The sequence below is a fragment of the Nuphar pumila genome, chromosome 3, assembly GCF_984573655.1.
Source record: "Nuphar pumila chromosome 3, dmNupPumi1.hap1.1, whole genome shotgun sequence".
Taxonomy (NCBI): Eukaryota; Viridiplantae; Streptophyta; class Magnoliopsida; order Nymphaeales; family Nymphaeaceae; genus Nuphar; species Nuphar pumila.
The window spans coordinates 118228574-118235069 of NC_143251.1; positions in this window are offsets into that span (position 1 = coordinate 118228574).

Genomic DNA, 6496 nt, shown 5'->3' on the forward strand with positions numbered 1-6496 from the left:
GAGATGAATTGAATTCTGGATCCTAAATGGAATTTGGATCTGAAGTCTGAGATCTAAGATGGAATTGGATTCTGGATCCTAAAATGGATTTTGGATCTGAAGTCTGAGATCCAAGATGGAGTTGGATTCTGGATCCTAAATGGATTTTGGATCTGAAATATGAGATCCAAGATGAAATTGGTTTCTGGATCCTAAAAGGGTTTTTTTGGATCTGAAGTCTAAGATCCAAGATGAAATTTGATTCCGGGTCCTAAAATGGATTTTGGATCTGAAGTCTGAGATCCAAGATGAAGTTGAATTCAGGATCTAGAATCCTAAATGTGAATTAGATCCAAAATCTGGAATCCAAAGTGTAATTTGGATCTAACTTTGGATTTGGATTTTGAAAGTCCAAATGGGACTTTTGAAGATGGATCTAGGTTTTGAAAACCTAGATTGAATTTAAAATTTAGGAAGGGTCAAGTTTTGAGATTCAGAATTAATCTCAAACTTTGAATTTGAAGATAAGAAAATAAACTTGATTTTGAATCAGAAGATGAATCGAAAATTTCAGATTTAATCGAACTTTGAAATTTGATTAGAATTTGAATTGTGGGATATACAAAAATGAATTTCAAAGTCAAATTGGACTTCGAATTTAAAGTTAGAATCTGAAGATGGTATTTGAATTTACAGAAGTTTGAAAATTGATTTGAAAAGTGAAGAAGATATCTGAAGGAAATCACTTGGATTTTTGAAAAAAAAAAGACTTTTGAAAATATGATGTAATTCTATTCTAAATGATGAATGAATCTAAAGAATGTGAAATTGGATTTGAAAAGCGTATTTCATTTTTTAAATGAATTAAAGATAAGATTAAAGATATAATACATCCCTGACTATGGTCATTGAATGCATTATATAATAATCATAAAGTGAAGAATAAAATATATTTTGGTGCTTTTATAGAGTTTAAAATGAAATTAACTCTCAATATATCCTGACTATGGCCATTGATATATGTATTGAATTAATTTTAAAGTAAACTCTGATAAAAGAGGAAAGTATTTAAAGAAAATATAATGAATTTTGAAGAGGATCCAGTGTGGGTCCAGTGTTATTCCATAAAAGATGAAAATCCTAAGTTTTGTTTACATCCTGACTATGGCCATTGATGTAAATCATCAACTTAGGATTAATCACCTTCTATAAAATGGTGAACGTGCCATTCGTGTTTCACCATTGTGAGATTTTGGAAAATAAAGGCAAAAAGCATGAAAACAAGAAATTCATGACATTGACTATGCTCATTCATTCTATCTAAAAGCTGGAAACGTAAATTCTCATTAAGACCTAACTTATTACAATACTTAAAATTGAAAATACAAATCCCAAGTAATGACATTTTCCACATATTTCTTGTAAGAACACTTAGTTAATATGAATATAGAAAAGAATTGCTCATATATGGATTTCAAAGATGCCAATGGTGAAATGCTCATATGTCAAGATATTTATGATGAAAAGATAAAAAAATGATATATATACTTATATACATGCCTATGTATATATGCATATATGCATATATATATATATATACATACAGGTATGTATATACATGTATATATATACATATATGACATATACAATACCTTGTGAAATAAGAAAGATGAGAATTGGGGTTAGTATGGGTGTTACAACTGTGCACATAGGTATAAGGTGTCAATACAGGGGTGCAACCAATGTGGCAGCAACCAATACAAGGTGATACTGTTGAAAATGTGCAAGGTTGGCGCATAGTGGGTATTAGAATGAACTATAATGGTGGTTTGATGAAGACTAGTTCATCAGTGAACTAGCTCCTACTAATGGAAGATGGTGCTGGTTTGTGGCAATGGTGACAGCAAGGGTTGCTGGGAAAAGTGAATTTGCTGTAATAGCTGTAAGTAGCACATGGTGGAGATGGACATGGTGAATGCATTGATTATGCAGCAAGATGAAGGGTGCTGTGCTAATATGATGACAATACTGTGTGCCGCTGCCAGTGCAGTGGTAGTGAAAGGGGATACACCAAACGATGTTGGTGGGGTGTAAGCACACGGTAAGTGGAAAGGCTGGAGTTAAGTGGCTGGGTGCCGTGACAGGGGATAAAATAGGTGTAGTAGCTGTGTGTTGACAGTGGAGTAATGGGCTGTGGAACGAGGGGTTGGTGCTGAAGGTGCAAGTGGTGGATGTAATGAGTTATACAGAAAATTTTAGCAGAGGGAAAAGAAATGAAAATGTGTTGTGTAGAGTGGCTGAAAGTAGGTGGTATGGTCCCATATCATCTGCATTTAAAATAGTCAATTCTGGACTAAAGTTTTAAAACACGCTTCTAGACAAGCCTCGATCTTCAGATTTTATAAGAGGGACTGGAGGTCGGTGATCACGACAATAACCACCAAATTCAACTATTTTATACAGACTGATGCTAATGAAAACTGCAGCCAATGGTTCTTACTAAACCTCCTCTAAACTTAAAGAGGGAAATGCAATGAAACATAGGAGATGCAGAACACATGGAATGGAGCTGTTTTACTAAAGAGGAGATTGCAATGATGAATACTTGGTGAGGCAGCCTTCGTAAGACAGTCTCTTACTCTATCTCTTTTGGGTATGTAGGTAGGTGGCAGGAAGCACAAAAGTCACAGCAAGTAAGTGGGTACTAGTGTAAAGTGAAGTAATGGGTGAATGCACAGCAGTTGTAAACTGCTGTGAATGCTTGCAGCAGTAAATGGGAGGTATAGGGAATGGTGTTAGGTGAGTGAAAAGATGAATGGGTGCTATATGATTGTTGTGAAGGTATTGTGATGGTATTGTACGTAGGTACTGTGTAAAGCATGATGGAATGCCAGCTGAAAAAGGGATAATGGAATGGGTACCTGCCATGATATGTGGAAATACAGATGGAGTCCATAGGTGGTAGATCAAAGGTGACATGGGGATATAGCAGTAAAGGGTGCATAGGTATAAAGTGTGAAGATGCAGAAAACTCTGCTTGAGCAGGATTGTGGGCTGTAGCTGGCCCTGCAATCTCAAAACTGGAACCTAAAATCTATGTCAACTGTCAACCTTCCTAAAAAAAATCAGACTAGTTCGTGGAAGGAACAGAAACATGAGAAAGAAATGTTTAAAACATAACTTCCAATAATCAGAATTCCTACAGTACCAGCAGTGACACATGTAAAAAAAAAATTTATATATGTATAATGCTTTATTCCAATGTATTCCTGTAATCAATAAAGTAGAGAACCAAGATATAACTCAAATAAGAATCATCTTTTAACCAACTGAAGAGAGATAGAATTGCTTAATATGAAAATCCAAAGAAAAGCAAAACAACAAAAAGGCCAGAAGATGGGACTATCTACTGCAAGATCCTTCCTTATGATCCTAAAAACTTTAAAGGAAATTTAAACGAGGTAAATGAAAAGAAAAATTAGAAATGATGATGTTAGGCTTTCAGTTTAAAGGCAATTAGGAAACATATGCAAGAAGCGGCATTGATTTTCCTGGTTTTGACAGAGATATTAATGAAACCCCTATACGATAGGCAATATTCCTATCGTTTTTTTTTAGAACACCACCTCCTCTTTGGCGAACCAGTTAAAATTTTGGAAGGTGTCATTATTGCATTTACTGTGCAACTCACACTGTAGGACAACAACGCGTATTTGTTTTTTATAGTCTATATGAGGATGAGCAATATACAAATAACTTAAAGAGATTCAGGCTAATCTGGAACAGATATACAAAAAAAAGAAGAAATTTATACCACAGGAAGACCTCTGGGCTCATGACCACTCGTGACATCAGGGATGTTTTAGAGTGATCACTTCATGCATTCAATTACAAGCTACTGGCCTCCATTCTCAATAGCATTAGTTGCCTGTCCATTGTATACTACAAACATTTTGTTCCAGAATATCAGCACAAATGCCTTAAAGAAAACAAAAGAATGAGTCCAATGTCAATTTTCTACCAGCATGGGCACAAAAGAAATGAGCTAAAATTCTATCATTCAACCCATTCATCAGATTAAAACTGCAAAAATATCTTACGTTAAACAAAGCTTAAATTTGGATTTCTATGGTCCTTATATCCCAACATGCATTGATACTCCTCTGGAACAACCACCTTCTTTCAAGCCAAAACCTGTAGATCACAGGCCTTTAAGGAAAAGCAATAAATGGTATGCTGGAGATCGTGTACTTAGGAACTCCATAGAGGCACAAAAAGATCGGTTCATTTGTTTGTTGGGTTGTGCTACGATGATAGTCAAGAAAGAAGCAAAAGGGGAAAGCTGATGATTAGGACCCCAATCCAAGACTGGTGGATTGATCATTCCATTAGATGATATGCCTGAGAGGATGATCAACGTCTTCAGCCTCCTGTGGGTAAAGCGTTAAATTTTGCAGAACCAGGGATTACCTGCCCACTTAGCAAAGTCATCCAAATTTGGGCTCAGGTTACTCTTTCTTGGTACCTATGTCCTTCCAAGCACCAACGACTTATCATCTTGCTACTAAGATATTTTGAAAGAAGAAGAAAAAATATATAACTCCATCCAACACAAAAAAAAAGTAAACAAGAATAGACTGAAGGTAAATTTGCTCCAAATTTCTACATGAAAGTTGTACTAAGAAAAAAAAAACCTGCGATGAATAATCACGTTAATATGTGATCAAGAAGATGCACAGGAACGAAAATGTGATAAGATGAACATATTACAACGAACAAAACATAATTAGAAGATTAGTTAAATGACAAGACTGTTACACACATTTAATCGACTAACAGAAAAGATAATGTAAGGTGACAGATGCTGATTGGGTGGATATAAGGCTTTTGAATATAATGGCATTAAACGCAAATCAAACATTAATAGGGGAATAAGAGATTGAACTGAAAGGAGCATCAAATGCAGAAACAATGGCCATATGCTGATGAAAAACACTAATTTAACAAGAAGAAAACCTCTTAAAGAAACAACATAACGAGTCAACAAGACAATTCCCAGTGATCATAAGTAGGCATAAAAAAAATGACCAGTCATCAATGATATAACAAGCTACAGGACAGGAAAAGAAAATTAATACAGTAAAAAAAAAGGAAGAGAGATAAGAAAAGAAAAGAACAGAGAGATTGATTTTTGTTACAGGATGCAAGTCGATAATGCACCAAGCATATTGACATTGCATGTTGTGTATTGCTGGAGCACGAACATGAAATCGGTGCTTTATATAGAGAAAGGAAAAAGAGAGGAAAAGAAAAGAAAAGAAATCAAGATAAAACTAAGAAATCAGAACCAGAAGGAAAATGTGAAAATAAAATAAAAAAAATGTTGGAACATGAATGTTCCATTGATATAGAAACAGGCGGATCGATCCTGCTATATGCATGTCGACCCTATCATTGATGCAAAGAAAACAAGAAGAGCATATTTAAGGAGAGAAATGAAGTTTTTTACAGGGGATCAAAGAGATGAAGGGAGTTACTGCTTACCTGATTTCTCTGCAAAGGGGAGGAAGGAACGCTGCCAAACTTCCTCCAGAAAACCAAGGAGAATGCTAAAGAGGATGGAGGGAGAAAAACTTTCTTCAGAAGCTCAGAGGAAAAGCAGATCGGAGGGAGATGCGATGGATTGAGAATATGCAATGGAAGGGTGGATGGCGAATTGTAATGGATGATTGCTTCCCCTGTGTGCTCCCCTTTTAAAGAGGAAGAGGAGAGTTCGAGAGAGGGGGATTTGGTTGAAGATGAAAGGTGGAGGGAGATCCCAGGGTGATCGAAGGTGGAGGGCGAGAGAGGCGAGCCTGCGGCCGTTGCAAGTTTCTTCAATTTCTAAAGAGGGGGTCCCTTTTAATTTTTTTTCATAAAAGGGCTTTCAAGAGAGGTTTTTAAGAAATAAGTTTCAAAAGAGTTTAAACTGCATATTTTCAGAATTTTTGGATTTTTGATTTTCTTATTTTTTTGTTCTTTTCTTGAAATTTTTTATTTTCTACATTTTTTTGTATTTTTGAAATAAAACTCTAAAAACTAAGGACTTTTAAACTAATTTTTCAAAATTTTCAGAAATATTTATAAAAGAAGGGTTTTTTGAAAGTTCGAGTTTATCTTTTGGAATTTTCTTCAGAAAAACAGGTTTAAATCTGGGATTTTGAGGAAATGTTTGATTTCTTAACCTCGAATCGAGGAATATAGAATCTCGAATCCAAATGGACATCAGATCGATTATCTGAGCATCTTAGAATTTATTTTTGGTATTTTTGTAAACTTTAATATAAAAATCAGATTAGTGAGGCTCAAATTTGGATTTTAACACTAGACCCGAATCTGAGATCAAGTCAGATATGTAAAATGAATTTAATTTCAGTAAAATCTGAGAAATAAACTGGAATTTAGATTTAAAACTGACTCAATTACTCAGAAAATGGGGTCAGGGGCAAAAAGTAGATATTTATAAGATTTTAAAAAA